Genomic DNA, 17,098 nt, shown 5'->3' on the forward strand with positions numbered 1-17,098 from the left:
CTCTGCCATAAAAAGGATAAAATAACGCCATTTGCAGCAACGAATGAACCTACAGATCATCATTCAAAGTGAAGTGAGCCAGAAAGAGAAAGAAAAATACCATATAATATCACTCATCTGCAATCTAAAAAAAAAAAAAAAAGACACTAAGAACTTATCTACAAAACAGAAACAGGCTTGCAGACTTAGTAAACAATCTTATGGTTATCATGTGAAGGGGGTGGGAAGGGATAAATTTGGGATTTTGAGATTTACAAATGTTAGCCACTACGTATAAAAATTGATTTTAAAAAAAGTTTCTTCTGTATAGCAGAGAAACCTACGTTCAGTATCTGAAAATAACCTATAATGGAAAAGCTGTTACAGCCACCAACTGAGGAAGCAAGATAAGAAAGGAGAGTTAGTTATCCTGGGCTAGAGCCGGGTCCTCAGAAAGTCCTTGCCCAACGCTGACGCTGCCCCCTGACTCCTGACTGCACTGCGCCCTCCTCCCAGAAAGCTGGTATGAAGACATGCGCCCTGAGAACCTGTGCTCACAGAGGCCGTCCCCAGGACAGGCCCCGGGAAAGATGGGAGAAAGTCACCTGCTGGGGGAGGACAGCACCCCTCCCTGCCGCCGCCCTGTAACCACACCGCCCCTGCCTCCCAGGAGCCCACTGTCCTGGAAACAAGTGTCCTGCAAACCTGGGGCAGCGGCGGGAGAGGGGAGCTGCCCATGGAGAGTGGGTTGATTTGCCCCCATCTCCCCAGAGGCAGGGCCGGGGGGGGGGGCGGCCTCTGCTGCCCCAGGTACGTCCTGAGGTCAGCCTGCTCCTGCGAGGAGGGCAGGCAGCGGCGGCAGAGGCGGGTTTAGGGGTCTGTCTATGCGAGTCCGTGGATTTGCTTCAAACTCCCCTGCGGCCTTGTCCTGGCCTCCACCTCTGCTGCCCAGGGTTCGCAGGACTCGGGTTACAGGTTGGCCTGCTCCTGGAAGGCGGGTGCTGTGCTGTCAGGGAGAGTGGGGGACGGAGGCAGAGGCTGCAGCACTGGGCTGCTTCGTGCGAGCGCGGGGATTTGCTCCCATTTACGTCTGTCGCTGCCGCCATGCCCGCACACTGACCGCACCGCACCTGCCTCTCAGGAAGAGGCCGCCCCCAGGACAGAACGCTGGGAAGACGGGAGCATATCAACAAGATACAAGAGGCAGACCTCCCTCCCTCCCTGCCGCCGATGCCACCGCCCCCGCACCCTGACAGCACCCCGTCGCCTCCCAGGAACAGGTTGACCACGAGAGGAGCACCCCGCGATCATGGGGAAGCACAGGCCGCCCCAGGCCGCGGGGCAATAGGGAACAAATCCAGAGGCTCGCATGGGGCAGCCCACACTCCACCGCGGCCCCGCGACGGCACCGCACCCGCCTCCCGGAAATAGGCCACGAATTGAGGGCCAGTCGGAGGTGCTCCGGGGCCGTCCTGCGCCCTCCCACCTCCCTGGGGTGCTCTACTTTCCCAAACACGAGTTCAACCCGCGGCGAAGACGCGGGTTCAGAGATTACTAACGGGGGGAGGGGGCACCATGAACCAACGCGGCGGCCCGCACACACCTCAGGGTCCTAACGGGCCGCGCGGACCAGGCCTCACCCACGCACCCCTCCCTGGGCGCCTCCCCAGTTGCGCATCCCAGGCCTCACCCGCAGGCTCCCGGACCTGCGCGCCCCCACCAGCGCCCCTTCACCTGCCCGGCGGTGGCAGCGGAGGCGACGGCAAGCGGCGGCCCAGTCCCCGGGCCGCCTTCCTCCTCGGGAGCTGGTCCAGGAGCGCTCGGCTCCCACCTGGCTTCCACAAGCTGTGACTGGGCTCCCGCATCCTCGCGTGCGCGCTCCTCCTCCTCCAGCAGGCAGATCGCACCCTCTGGCTGGGGCTCCTGATGTATAGGACCTGGCGAGTCGGGCCAGGTGGGGCGGGTCTCCATCACCAAAGCCCCCACTCTGGCATCGACCAGGTCCTGGAACTCAGACAGAACCACCACTCGCCCCGGGTCAGCCCACACCCCCCAGCTCCACTCGCCCTGCCCTCCCACCCCGTTACTGTCCCCCCCGCCACCAGCCAGGCCCAGCCTCCCACCATCAGCCAGGCCCAGCCTCCCACCATACCCCTAAGACAGAGCGCTCCTTCTCACACTGAGGTCCCGGTCCCCACTCCCCAGCCCGCTAGATACTAAGGTATGGCCCCCACACCCCAAGCTCACCCCTCATGCCTCACCAGGACCCCCAACATCCCAAAATGGCCACTGTCTCCCCGTCAGCTTGGTCAATTCCACTCCGACCAGACCCCACTCCACAGACTGTCCCCCGTCACGGCGGGATCCCCCCCCTCCAAGTGCACCCGTACCTGGAGCTGACCCCCCTCACCCCCGGGTAGGGCAGGGAAGTCCGTGCTCCAGTCACTATAGGACTGCCCCCAGCGAGGGATCCGGTACAGCTAGTGTCAGACACTACAGGGCTCCGCTGGCCTGGCTGAAGGCAGTTCCAATTCCCGAGCACCATGATCCTGGCCCTCTGTGGCTTGTCTAAGATGGTGGGTCAGGGTGGTCCCTGGTTGCCCATCACTGGCCTGTGGGCCTTGGATGGTTGATGGCCCAGATGGTGATCAGAACCCCTAGGGTGGAAGCACTGGGCACACGGATATGCAGCGGTGGCAGGGGGTGGGGGGTGCAACTGAGCCCGGGGGATAAACAGCAGGCGGTGGGGGCTGTATGCATGAGGCTGTGTGCCTGGCCTGGGCTCAGCCCAGGTGGCTTCAGGGACCGTGTTCATTCACCCTGGGACAGAGGGAAGAGGGACGGGAGATTTAAAAGTGCCCATGTTAGGAGCCCACAGCTGGAGAGCCAAGCAGGCAGCTGTGCTGGCCTGGCCACCTTGGAACCTGCCACGACACTGGTCCCTTGCATCCCGAGAGACTGCTGACTGGCCAATGAGACTTCCCCTGCCCTCCTCACCCTCATATAGTTTACAGGCAATTGAAGGGACTTTGACAGGTCATTTTAATCACCTGTAATTGTTACTTTGTGGGAGATCAGGTCCAAGTTACAGTGAACCTGGCAGGGCTCCTGCCCCAACCCCAGCCTTGGGCAGAGGAGGACCCACCCACACACATCCTCTTACCTCTCACCAAAAGGCACTGTAGTAGAAAAGAACACACCAGACTTCATATTAGATCTGTTCCTTTTCCTTTAACCCTGTGCCCTGTTTTCTAGGCTTAGTCTTGCCAGCTCTGCACCTTTTGTAAAACAATGTTGCCTTTAGCCTGAAATAGACAGCAGAGCCTATTCTTGGAGCTCTGACCTTTAAGGGTGTTAGCACTTCTGCACTCCTATAAAGATAACAAGTTGTAGAAGAGGAAACAACCTTTGTTTTGTTGGGGGTTTTACAGGGGCACCGTGACCTGTCCCACGTGGACAGCGGCAAAAAATTTCCAGATAACCTGTTCTGAAGTCAGTGTGTGGTGGGTTCTTGGGTGTTTACTGTTAGGCTGCATAACTCACATGTTACACGTGTATCCAATATTACATAAATTATAAAGAATGCCACCCAGTTTGACTGCCACCCCCATACTGCCAGAGACAGGAAGGCAGAAGAGCCCTAAAAGCAACCTAAAGCCCCTCCCCTGCCTAAACTACTTTGCCCTCCCCTCCTTCCTGCCCCCAGCCCCGAACAGCAGGCCTCAGCCCAGCACAAGAGCAGGGGAAGCAGCACTGGGGTAAGTCTGAGGTCAGCGGGAGACATCTCATGACCACCCCCACCTCACTGTGCCACCTTAGAGAGGTCCATCCTTATTACATGACTCCACCTGGGCCTCAGGTGCCCAGACCAGTGCTGGACACTGGCCCAAGCTGGATCATATTCTCTGCCCCAGGAGTCAGAGTGCTCTGGGCAGCTAGGGTCAGCGCTCTTCTGCCAAGTGCATGGGGATGTGGTAAAAGTGAACAGAGAGAAAAAAAAAAAAAAAAAAGCTGTGCAGAGATGCAGGATGCAAGATTTTGTAAATGTAAACAGGGAGAGGAGTCGCTGCCTTGGTCATTTTTAGTTCCTGGTTACATCCATACCTGAAACTGTAACTGCTCTTCCTGTCCCTGCAACATCATGAGAAACATCCCTGGATCTTAATCACAAACCCCTCAGTTTCTACAGCCCATTTTCTACAAGTCGTGCCTGAAACACTTTAGCACCCTTCCCTACCTTTCACTCAGCTAGCTCCAAGTCATTCTCCAGGTCCCAGCTTAAACAGCACTTCTTCCAGGAAACCCTCCCGGACTACTGCGCAAAAACTTTGCTCCACTTTTTATGGGTATAAAAGGGAGCACTCTGCACCTCACCATATTTCGTAAATGTGATTGCTTTCCCGTTAGACTGTAAACACCAAAGTGTAAAAACCACTTCAATCCTATTGCTTAGCACGTAAGTCACGTACACAGTAACGTTACTAAATGGATCAAAATCAAGAAACTGGTGGAGGACATAGAAGGAGTGAGAATGATGAACACCCTTCTGATAAAAATGAAGCTGCTTTGACCCTACCTTCCTCACCCCTTCCAAGTTGCTGGTTCCTCCCTCCTCCATCGCCACAACAGGCCCAAGCTGGTCATGACAAACATCATTTTATACTTTGGTGCCAACACATTCAGGAACCCAGGCTGCAGGAAGCACGTTTCCAGGTAACTCGCTGTAGCACAGGAAAGTCTACAGTAGTTCGGGGGCAAAAAATTACACGTTTTAAGTCTAGACAAATCTCAGTTCTGCTGTACATTTACTGACTCTCAACTCTAGACAAGTTACCTAAGGCCCAGTTTCCTTATCTGTAAGTAAAAAAATAATACCTCAAAGATGAGGATGAAAATGACTGAAACCACAGCACCTAAGGCAAGCTTGCAACTAACGCTGGTCAGCTGGTCACAGTGAGGTCCACGCAGATCTCACCCCTAGACCCCCACCCCCAGCTCCCACCAGCCACGGCCGGCTTCAGAGCCCAGAGCCTGCCCTAAGACTGTGTACCTGAGAGAGAACTTGGAGAACATCTATGCTGTTGGCTTTCCAATGTATGGGAGCCCTAAGAAGTGAAAGAGAAAAGAGAAGCAAAAAGGAAGAAAGAGCATCTCAGGGTCAGGCAGGGGGGCGGGCAGAGCAGGCTGGACTTGGGGTCGGGTACCTCGAGACGTCTGTTGGGGAATTTGGTTGTTTTCTACTTAGGTACATTACCGCAAACAAGGTGAGGAACAAACTATACAGAGTTCCCGGAAAACTCAACTTCGATGTTTTTCAAAACAACCTTTGTATTAATGCCTGAGAACTGAGAACATACAAATTAAATTGAGCAGAATGGCTTATCAGTTATAGCCAACCACCAGAAGCACATTATTAGCGATGTTACTAATATCAAAATGACTTCTGTTTGCATTTTACTTGCACTCAAAACTGTTCAGAAACTCTGGATGTTCCGTTGCTCATGTGAGATGGTCTCCTCACATCTTTGAGCTCCAAAAACCATACAAGAGACTTCTTTATTAAAGTTACATTAACAGTTAAACCAGCACAACTAGGAATCTGGTCTGGAACGTCTGTAGATGATTTATAGTACTGCTGGTCCTCTCTTTCAAACAGGTGGTACCAACACCCAGCAAAATTCCAGGGAGGAATGGAGGGTATTAAGGACAAGGTCATGGAGGAGATGAATCTCGGAGGGAGGCAGGACCTGCCCAGGGCCCAGCCATTCTTGGAGACGGGCTGGAGGGAAACACCACTGGCATTTGAACAGGACGCTCCTCCGGTGCAGGGGCTGACTGCCGTGTGCGCGCTGCGTGCGGGTCATTGGGCACGTCCACCTCCACAACATACACTCCGAAGGCCATTAACACCTCTAATCAATGTAACAACAAAAAGCAAACCAAAATCCACATACATGTCAAAATGCCCCTGGAGACGGGGGGAAAAATCACACCCACTGAGTACCCCTACGTAACCAGAAAGAAGAGAGAACAAGCACAGAGGGTAGGAAGTCAAAGAGAGACAATGAGGGAAACAAAATTTGATGAGGAGCCAGCAGACAAAGGGCATCCTTCACCTACCAACTCAAGTCCCAGGTCCTTAGAAAACAAAGACCTTCAGAACTTGATCCTGCCCATCCCAGCTGCCTCCGCTCCAGCCCTCTCCCCAAGGCGCCCACCCACACCCCCACTTCCCAGACAACTCCTGGTTTCCCTGACCGGATGTGCCGCGCTTAGACCTCTGTGCCCTGGCATGTGCATTCTGCTCCACCTGGAGAGTACGTCTCAAGGCAAACTCCCAGTCATACTTCCACACCCAGTGCCAAGGTTTGTGAAGCCAGACACAGGCGGCCCCATGCCACCCCACCCTTCCGTGCTCCCGCCCAACTGCACCCCGCTGTCTGCAGCAGGAACTACTGAAGGGCAGGCGCCCCCTTGAGTCCTCGCAGGGAATTGGAGCTCAATGAATTCTAAGTAAATGACCTGGCATGAAAGGTTTCTGTAAAAGGCTAACAAAGCAAATCACACAGAAAGCAGACAATAGGTATATTCTACTATTGAAAGCATGTATTTTCTCAACTGATTTTTGGTTGAGCATCACTTAGGAACCAGGCAGAGATGCTCTACCACTTCTTAGCTGCGTATCTGTGGGCAAATTAAGTAACTTCGCTGTGTCTCAAATTTCCACTTACTGAAAGGAAACACCCCTGCAGTGTGGGTAAGAGGACTAATTGATACCTGCTTTTAAAAAAAAGTGACGGAAAGCGCTGACTAAAACAGTCATTCTGACTGGCCTGCCGTCATCACAGACATCTTAACAGGATCAGATACAGTACCATCAGGAATGTGAGCACAACGGAATTTTGGTTAAAACTATGTTTTTAGGAGAGCTGAACGTCAACAAACCCAACAGCTTGCCCTCTCGCTGCGCTGTGCTCTCTACAGTCCTCAGTACCAATCCCCAGTGACCACTATGACCCCCGGCTCCGCTGACAATGTGGACTCCCAGGTCTCTGGTCTCCGACCACACCTACTCCTCCTCTAGCTTGCCTGCTATGGACACCTAAAGTCAAGCATTCCTTCAGCTCAGCTCACACATTGTTTTCTCATCTTGTCCCCTCTCAAGGCTTCAGTTAGGATCACTATGGAGATGACCTCACAACCTCTCAATCACATTCAGAACATGTTTCAAGCTGAATTTATCCAACATAGATACTTAATTAGATGATGAAACATACAGCTTCACTTCTCTCTTTCATACAATTTTTTCCTTTTTTCCCAAGTCTTACACATCTCACCAGTCCTCAGCTTTCTCTTCCTTTTCCCACCTCTTAAAACTACTTGCTTGCCAAGGTTCCGTCTTTGGTCTTTCTGTTCTGTCTCACTGGTTCTTAACCTCTCTGGAATAATGAACCCTTTGAAAATCTAATGAATGCTATGGATTACTTACTAAAAAGATAAACACACAGGATATATGCATGCAATTTCACCTAACCAATGATCTCAAATAAAAATCTATGTTCATCCACACCAGACTACCACTTACACAAATTTTCATCTAGATGCTATATCCCTTTTATTTCCAAGATACAGCCTAAAGGGCCTCATAAACCAGCATCATGAACTTATTAACAAGTCCAAACCAGAACTCAGTATTTCTTCTTCAGAAACTTCCTCTGCCTACACTATTCCTCCTCTAATAATGGCACCACCATGCCTCGAAGCTAGAAGCCTTGGAATTAACAACCTTCCCCATACCACGTCACCAGGTCCTGGCTCAGAATCTCTCCCAATCCAAATTCCTCTTCAGCCTCTTACCCTGTAAGACCTCATTATTCTTTGCTTCATCCCATACCTGCCATGATCAAAAGTCCACCACTCCTCTGACAAGAGCCCGTTACTGACTCTAACAGCTCCATCTTCCACACCACTACATCACTTCACCTCTAGAAGGTCACGTAGCCTGATTCCCCATCTCAGTTTTCTCCTGCTGTCACTGACAGCATTTGTGATCTAGATTCTCCCAGAATTTCAAAACTATTCATGTGCCTGCCTCTTCTCAAAAGCGTTCATTCGTCAAAGGGCCCAAGGACGGGATGGGCAATACCCAGCCTCTCACCATGAGACCTGGTGACTTGCACACTTACCAACACGTGAACAGGAATCTGACCTACGGCAGAGACGAGATGCTGTGGGCAGTAACATCTCTCCGTTACCTTCTAGGACCTTATTTCCTTTAGGCCTGACCTAATTTAATTTCTCCTATGGCTCCTAAGCCTCTGCGTTAAAGTGAATTTTCACAACTGTATACTGTGAGGCCCTCTGTTCCTTAAGAGAATGAAAACATTCAAGTCTTTTATTTTTTTAATCAACTTTAACTATACTGTGTACCGAGCCAGCATACTTAGCAAAACATTCCCTCTATACATTTCTAAACTTATGACTACTTCTGAAATAATGACGTTACTGATATAAATTTGCTTGGAAGAGTAAAATACGCTAAAATTCCAAATTTACTGATAACACTAATTAAGGAAAATAGGAAGTAATGAAAAGGGCTCCGGCCTCAGAAACCGGATCTCAGTCTATAGTCTCAAGTCTGACTCTTTAGTTGTGAGACCTTAGGAACTGGCTTCACCTGGAAACACTTTCTCTTCTGAAAGGGAGAGAGCACTGCCCTTCCCTCCCTGCAAGGTGGCTGTTCAGGTAACATGAGGTAACAGTACCTAGCACAGTACCTGACACGAAGTGTTCAGAAATAGTTTGCTTCCTTCATTTAACACAAAGGACACACTCACATGGAGAAGTTTAGGTGTAAAGGAGCCTACACTTCCACAACTCTGCCAGCACTAAATACGACGTGTAGCTCGTTCTAATAAAACAACAACACCGTCACCCCCATTCCACGAGCGCTTCTAAGGGATCTGGAGCCAGACAAGGGAGCCCGCACGTGGTTCTGCAAGAACTCCATCAGGGCTGCATACACACTGAGCACTAAAGCAGTAACAGGGAAAGTCCACAGTCATTGTGCGAAAATGCATGACTGCCTTTATGCTAGTACTGGAGCTCACGCGGGGTAAAAGGGGGGAAAGTCAAATTAGGGCCAACTCCAAACGACTCCTGAAGAAATCAACACAGCGATGCTGACTTACCTTTCCTGAAACGCCAACAGTACCACCCCAAAATCCATTTAAAAACTTCAAGATTGAAACATTCCACACCAACACTGGTGCCGCTTCGTGCGGTTTAGAAAGCCTGTGCAGGAGAGCACCCCTGGCAGCAGGGAAGGTGCTGAACCAAAGCCGTTTGCGGTAAACGCACACGAGGGGGGCAAACATGATGATTTAGGGGATGGGCACACATGCCGCTGTGAAACCCTTTCCAGACCAGAGCCGCCGCCATGAGCATCTTAAGGAATTCGCGGCTTCACAATTCGACGTCAAGGGAATGTCGCGCGGCCAGCACAAGGAGGTGAGGAGAGCCCGTTCCCGTCCTAGGGGTCCCTGAGTGCCGGGTTCCCGGCCTCCACCCTCCCCGCACGGGCCCGTCCCCCACTCCCCGCGCCCCGCGAGGGCCGCCCAGGACAGAGCCCTCCCGCGAAGCGCCGCGAGCAACGCCCCAGTCCGAGCGGCCCGGCCCCGCCCCGCCCGACACCCCCACCGCGCGGACGGCGGCGCAGCCCCTCCGGGGTCGGGGCCGGGCTCGGGGTTGGGGTTGGGGTTGGGGTTGGGGTCGCGCGGCCGGGGCCGACGCCGCAGCTGCGCCCGCCGAGGCCGGGCGGGGGCCCGCGCGGGCGTGCGCGGCCGGCACCCGGGGCGCGGACACTCACCACACGACGCCGTGGGAGCCCTCGCCGAGGTAGCAGGTTGCTGGAGCGCGGCCCCCCGTCGCACACCTGCCCGCGGACCGCCTCGGGGCGCGCGCCCGCCGCCGCCGCGCCGGGCACTGAGCTCCGCGGCCGCCGCTCGGCCAGCGCCGCGCTTCCCGGAGACACCGCGCCGCCGCCGCTGTGGAACGGAGCAGAACCAGCAGCGCTCGAGAGACCTGACGAGCCGCCGTCAGCTCGACCAACTGCCGCCTGCCTGCCTGCCTGCCTGACGAACTGCCCGTTGGGCGGGCGGAGGGAGGGGCGCCGCTGAGGAGGGCGCTGGGGCGGGGCCGGAGCCGCAGACTGCGCGCGGATTGGCTCCCGTGGCCCCGGGGGCGGGGCTGCGTGCTAAGGGAGGAGACACGTGTGTGTAAACTAGTGTCCCCTGAGATTTGAGAAAGAAAGAGTGGCTCCATTACAGAATATTGAATATAGTTCCCTGTGCTACAGAGAAACCTCTTTCTTCCCACCCTTTTTTCTTCCTTCGTTCTCAACATCATCTCCTGCCTGCCCTTTCCTTCTTTCCTGATGTCATAGCCCAGTGCAAGTGGAGGAGAAGGAGGCAAGCAGTTCACAACTCTCAGTAGCATGATCAGAGGAGGACGCTCCGAGGTGGAGACATTTAAGCCCAGATCTGAAGGGTCAGAAGGAACCAGCCAAGTGTGGGGTGTAAGGGACAGAGAATTGCAGGTGTACAGAATGGAAAGACAACCGTGGATGCACTCCAAGAGATAGCAAATGGGGGAGGGGGAAATGGCAGATGAGGTTATAGAGGGGCCAAAGCCGGGAAAGGCCATGGAAAACCTCACCTGAACTGTCTGGGGAGGCGGGTGTGTTCCATGGCTTAATGAGAAAAAAAAAAAAAAAAGAAGAAGAAGAAGAAGAAGAAGAAGAAGGAAGAGAGAGAAGAAGAAGAGAAGGAAGGAAGAGAGAGAGAGAGAAAGCGAGCAAGCAAACAAAGCAAGCAAGCAGAACCAAGATGAGTTCTGAGGCTGAGAAGGTGAGTGAATGAGAAATGGAGAAGCTGGATGAGCCTGAAAGAACGTGTCTGGACTGCCTCTCTCAGCTGAGGCTCTACACCTAGATTTTGGATCCTGTCAGCCTCCTCTTCCCACATACTTATTAGTTCATGTAAGTGGAGCTATTTCTGCAGCACCAAGGCCTAGTTCACTTCAAACAGCGCCAGACAGTTTTCAGTGTCTCTACAACTTTGTTAGGGCTGCCAGAAAAAGCACTGCAAACTGGGTGGCTTAAAGAACAGAAGTGTGAGATGTGCAAATAGCAACTACTGTATATAAAATAGATTAAAACTTTCCCGTGAGTTTTATGATTGTTCTTTTGAAAATGATGTGTTTTCTCCTCCTCTGGGTACTATTAAAAATTTCTCCTTGATTTTGATTTTAGCATCTCGTCTATGATGCATTTATGTTTTTTTCTTTTATTTTTTGTCCTTGAGATTTATAGAGATTCTGAATGTTTTGCTTGACCACTTCTCTGAGATAAGAAAACTCTCAGATATTGTTTCTTCAAATACTAGCTCTATCTCTATCCCACTTTTCTCTCACTCTTCCTCCCTCTCCTGCTTCTCCTCCACCTCTCCCCTTCTCCTTCTTATCTATCTCTCACTCTCTCTTTGCATGTTACTTCAATAGTATACATATACGTTAGTGACTTCATTGCATGCTTATGTGTTACTTATGTTCCTTTTATGTTCTTATCTGTTTTCTATTTTTCTTTGTTTCAATAATTATTTTATATTGGTTTATCTTTCAGATCACTAATTGTCTTTTATGCATTGTCTGTAGTTTTACTTATTGTATTTTTACAAATTTCTAATTGAACAATTTTGTACACGAAGCATTGTAATCATATTTCACTTGAAGTCAGTGACTGATAACTCCAACATATAAGACATATTTGGATCTGTTTCTGTTGTCTTTTTTTTCATAATTTCCTAATATTTTGGCCTGGCTCCAGGCATGCCTGATAATTTCTTATTTAATGTTGGATACTGCTTATAAAAATACATGCAGAGGAACTGGAAAACATCATACTGCTCCACAGAGGATTTAATTTTCTTTTGTCAGGAAGATAACGGCAGACAGATCTTCTGATCCAGTCAAGACTGGTCCATTTTTATACTTTTCCTACTCCAGGGATATAGCCTCCTGGTTGCAAGGGTAAGATTGTGTCTTCTTATTTTTCTGGGCCATAGCTGTAAGTGGCCATTAGTCTTAACAGTTTTAGTCTTCTCTTGCTCTGGCTCACAGAATGAGGTTGGTTCTAACTTCTTTTCTTCAGGATAGTCCTCCAAGTCACCTTTCCCACATGTGGAGAGTGATGTCTGCTCACAACCCTGGAACGCTGCTGGCCAGTGTCCTTAGCCTCGCTCATGATTTCTCCTCTGTTTCTGGGACATGAATAAGGGTATCTTCTTTTCTTGGCAATATCTTCCTGATTTTTCCTCTGTGTATTTTATATGTCATTACTCTGTATTTTCAGTAAATACGTGGTCAATGATGTTTTGTACATTTATTTTCCTACTCCACCCCCTTTCTGATCTTCTACACTTTGGGGATGAATTCAGATATAATTTACATTAAGTTTATGTATGATTATTCATGATTTATATTATACCATTAAATAATACCTTTTAATAATATATTTATATAAGCAAAATACTAGCAAACAAAATTCAATGGCATATTAAAAAGATAGTGTACCATAATCAAGTAAAATCTGTCCCTGGGTTTCAAGGATAGTTCAACATATGCAAATCAATCAATGTGATGTGCCATATTAAAAAAATGAAGGCTAAAATCTATACAATCATCTCAATAGATGCAGAAAAAGTGTTTAACAAAATGTAAAACCCTTTGATGATAACTCTCAACAAATTAGGTATAGAAGAAAAGTACCTCAACAAAATAAAAGTTGTACATGACAAGTTCACAGCTAAGATTATGCTCAATGTTGAAAAACTGAAAGGTTTGCCTCCAAGAGCTGGAAGAAGGCAAGGATGTCCATTTTTATTATCCAACATAGTACTGGAAGTCACAGCCAGAACAATTAGGCAAGAAAAAAATAAAAGGCCTCTAAGTTAGAAAATAAGTAAAATTATCTCTGTTTGCAAATGACAAGACCTTATATGTAGAAGACTCTAATGACTACACACACACACACACACTCACACACACACGCCAACACACACCAACACACAAAAACCTATTGGGACTAATAAACAAATTCAGTAAAATTCCATGATACAAAATCCATATTTATAAATCAGTTGAGTTTCTATACACCAAACTATGCAAAAATGAAATTACAAAAACAACCTAATTTATTACAGCATCAAAAAGAATAAAATATTTAGAAAAAACTTAACCAAGAAGGCAAAATACTTTTACACTGAAAACTGTAAATCACTGATGACAAAAATTAAACAGACATAAATAAATGGAAAGACATTCATGTTTATAGATTGGTACAATACTGTTGAAATGTGTGTACTATCTAAAGTGATCTATAGAGTCAATGATATCTCTTTTAAACTTCCAGTGGCCTTTTTCAGATATGGAAAAACAATTCTAAAATCCAAATGGAACCACAAATATCCCAAATACGCTCTTGAAAGAGAACAAAGCCTAAGGTATCACACTTCCTAATCTTAACCTATATCATAAAGCTATATTAATCAAAACAGTATGGAATTGGCATAAAAACCAATATGTAGACCAGTAGAACAGAATAGAGAGCTCAAAATAAATCTACACATATAAGGCCAACTAACCTTTGACAGGAGCACCAAAAATACACAAATGGGGAAACAATAGTCTCTTTAATAGTTTGGGGAAAACCAGATATCCACATACAAAAGAATGAAAGTAGACTCTTATCTTACACTATATACAAAAATTTAACTCAAAATAGATTAAAAACTTAAATGTAAGACCAGAAACCATAGAACTCATAGAAGAAAACATAGGATAAAATTCCTTGACCAAAAAAAAAACAACAAACAAAAAAACTTGTCATGCGTTCCCTACTATGACACCGAAAGCACAGGCAAAAAAGCAAAAATAGATAAATTTGATTCCGTCGAACTAAAAGGCCTTTGCACAGCAAAGCAAATGATCATCAAAGTGAAAGGCCAACAACCTCTGGAATGGAAAGAAGCATATTTGCAAACCATATACCTGATAGTGTGTTAATAACCAAAATACATATAAAACTCCTAAAACTCAATAGCAAAGCACCAATCTGATTTCAAAAAATGAGAAAAGGAACTGAATAGACATTTCTCCAAAAAAGACAAACAACTGGCCAATGGGTATATGAAAAGGTGCTCAACATCCTTCGTCAATAAGGAAATGCAAATCAAATCACATCACAATGTGGAAAAAACCCAATGTGCTATCACCTCATATTTATAAGGATGGCTATTATAAGCAAACAAGCAAACAAACAAACAAAATGAAGAAACAGAACAAGATACCACCATTTGTAAGGATGTGGAGGAAATGGAACCCTTGAACACTGTTGGTGGGAATGTAAACTGCTTATACCTATTACGGAAAACAATACTGGAGATTCCTCAAAAAATTAAAAGAACTATTGTATAATCTGGCAATCCCACTTCTGGGTATATGGGCAAAGGAACTCAAATCTGAATCCCTAACAGATATCTGCACTCTCAGGTTCACTGCAGCATTACTCACATTAGCCAAGTATGGAACCAACCTAAATGTCCATTGATAAGCAAATGGATAAAGAAAATGTGGCATACATATATCTAAATAACGGAATACTATTCAGAAGAAAACACAGCCATTTGCCAACAATATGGATGAACCCAGAGGACATTATCCTACGCGAAACAGGTCAGACACAGCAGAACAATAGATTGCATATTTACTGAACAAGGTAAGGCTTGCTGACGGAGGGAGAATTTGAGTCACTTGAATGAGATATGACGGATATGGCTGGTTTTTAAACATGAGGGAGAAAAGGAATTGAAATGAGAATTGACAAGTCTAAATCCTTTTTCAAATTATATGAAGCCTTTTTAAATCTAGTTTCTGCTACTTTTTCAGACTCACCTCTAACCATACACTTCTTTATACACTTTTGCAAGTTTTCAAGACGCGTAATGAAGGCTAATAGAATAATTTAAATTAAATCCAATTATAAAAAACTGCTCGTAGTTCCCAGAACACATCATACTCACTTAACTTTCTATACACTTTCCACCTAAGGCCTTCTGTCAGCCTCTAAGTATACTGTCTTGTGTCAGCAAAAATGCAGCCTCCTTGAAGCTGTTCTTAACTCATTCAGTCAGATGTGGGAGCTTTCTCTTTTATTTCCATCCCATGCCACATTTATCACTATTGAGACAATAATGCTACATAACTGAGAAAGCTGACATGATTTTGGAGAAATTTCTGTGAGGATTATGAGGAAAGAATAGATTTTGGAAATCTGCAAATATAAGCATTTGGTTTCTGATGAAGAACGAATGTTTAAACTCTAAGCAAATTTGAAGTACCCTGTTGAGAGGACAGGTTAAATATATAAAGTCATAATACCATGTGAGGTAGGTGACAAGATTGACTGAGAAGCACATGTTCTTGTTGGGATTCCAGTTTTTACTTGGATCTGAATCATGTTATCCATTTCGCTTTCTAGTTCTTCTGGCTAATGGGAAATAAATAAAAGTGTGCATAATTCTAAATGTACAATAGAAACAGGTCTATTTAAAACCCTTAATAGGAACTGTATTTACTAGAGAGATGGTCATTACAAAAGTTAGCACTTAGATAAAACTTTAAGTTTCTTTGCTTCAGTTGTTGTAAACATTTTGAAATTGTTAGATAAATACTATCATTACCTTACATCGAAACTGTGTCCTCATAAATATTCAGATACTCATTAACCAATTAATATCTATTGCATTTCCTATCTGTAATATAATTCAATTCCTCTCTATATTATGATTCCTTTCTAAACTATAATTTCTATCAATATTATCAAAATCCCAGAGTAACAATTTAAACTCAGATTAGGGGGATTTGATTTATAAGAAAATGTATTTTGTCTTAAGAAGAATATGCAAGTTAACAGCATCATTGCTTCATTTAGACCTCCTGAAGTTTGCTGCATGTTACTTTTTTTATTCTTTACTTAAATTTTTATATTTTATTACTTTGTGTTTTACTCTTCTGTCATCAATATAAAGTAATAAATCTGTAGAGAAAATTGTCAAAATAAATAAAAGTAGAGAAAGGTTTTTAAATTGTTTGCAATAACATTAGTCAATACTTTTATGTATGTAATGCATCCAATTATTCCTAGCTCTTTTTTCTATGTATCCACTGGACCAGTTTTAGACACTCTCAAATTAGCTTTGTACTGAGAGTCCAGGAAAACTTCAAACACAATGTTCATTGGAGAAAGATGTAAGCACAACTGTCAAAACCATAGAAAGTTACCCTCTCCCTTTTCTTACAACTTTCTGAGTTATGAAGGTAAAAGAAAATGCAATTAGAATTATCCACTAAGAGCTTTATTTGCCACCTGCCATTCTCCGAATGCCTGCTGATAAAAGTGAGTTTTTAACTTGCAGATTTTCCTTGATAGACTGGAATTAGGAAAGTTTCCCTGTAAAGTGAGTGCTCCAGCTGCCACATGGGGATAAATATAGAATCAATCAAATCAAAGTTTGGCAATATGGAAGCAAAAAATGCATTTGATCTGTCCCAAAGATTTGTTATCTGCATAGAAATAAAATCATTAACTCATTTGTTTTTTAAATTTTCCAAAGCTTAATTATAGCTTATTTGTTATTTGACGTGATTGTCTCTCACCTCTGGCTAGGAGAGCAGGTTTAACTGAGTTGTTCTTGTATTTCTCACTACTTGTGGGTGAAATAACTTTCCAGGCCACAAACCCAAGTTGGTAAGGGACAGTGATGTGCCACACTGTTCCCAGGCCTATATAGCCACACAATGTATGCGAGTCACATGACTTTAGCAGCCTTGGACAGGGTCATGAAAACTCATGCCAGAGTGAGCAAAACTGTCTCACTCTTTTAGCAACTACAGTGTGTAAACTACAGTTGTTTTGTTTTAAAAAATTTAAACAGTAACCCTGTTAGTTTTACTTCTGTGGCAAAATTACCTCTACAGGGAAGCTGACCCCATTCCACCATCC

The 17,098-nt window shown here is 46.3% G+C and overlaps 1 long non-coding RNA gene across 1 annotated transcript in view; it reads left to right on the forward strand.

Moving 5' to 3' along the window:
• Window positions 1-5,789: 5,789 nt before the first annotated feature.
• Window positions 5,790-17,098, forward strand: part of LOC116668145 — a 14,078-nt gene continuing 2,769 nt past the window's right edge. The window contains exons 1-2 of the long non-coding RNA XR_004325215.1: window positions 5,790-5,801; window positions 8,144-8,148. This is a non-coding gene — a long non-coding RNA (uncharacterized LOC116668145). The remainder of the gene's footprint in view (window positions 5,802-8,143; window positions 8,149-17,098) is intronic.

This window comes from Camelus ferus, chromosome 13 (genome assembly GCF_009834535.1).
Source record: "Camelus ferus isolate YT-003-E chromosome 13, BCGSAC_Cfer_1.0, whole genome shotgun sequence".
Taxonomy (NCBI): domain Eukaryota; kingdom Metazoa; phylum Chordata; class Mammalia; order Artiodactyla; family Camelidae; genus Camelus; species Camelus ferus.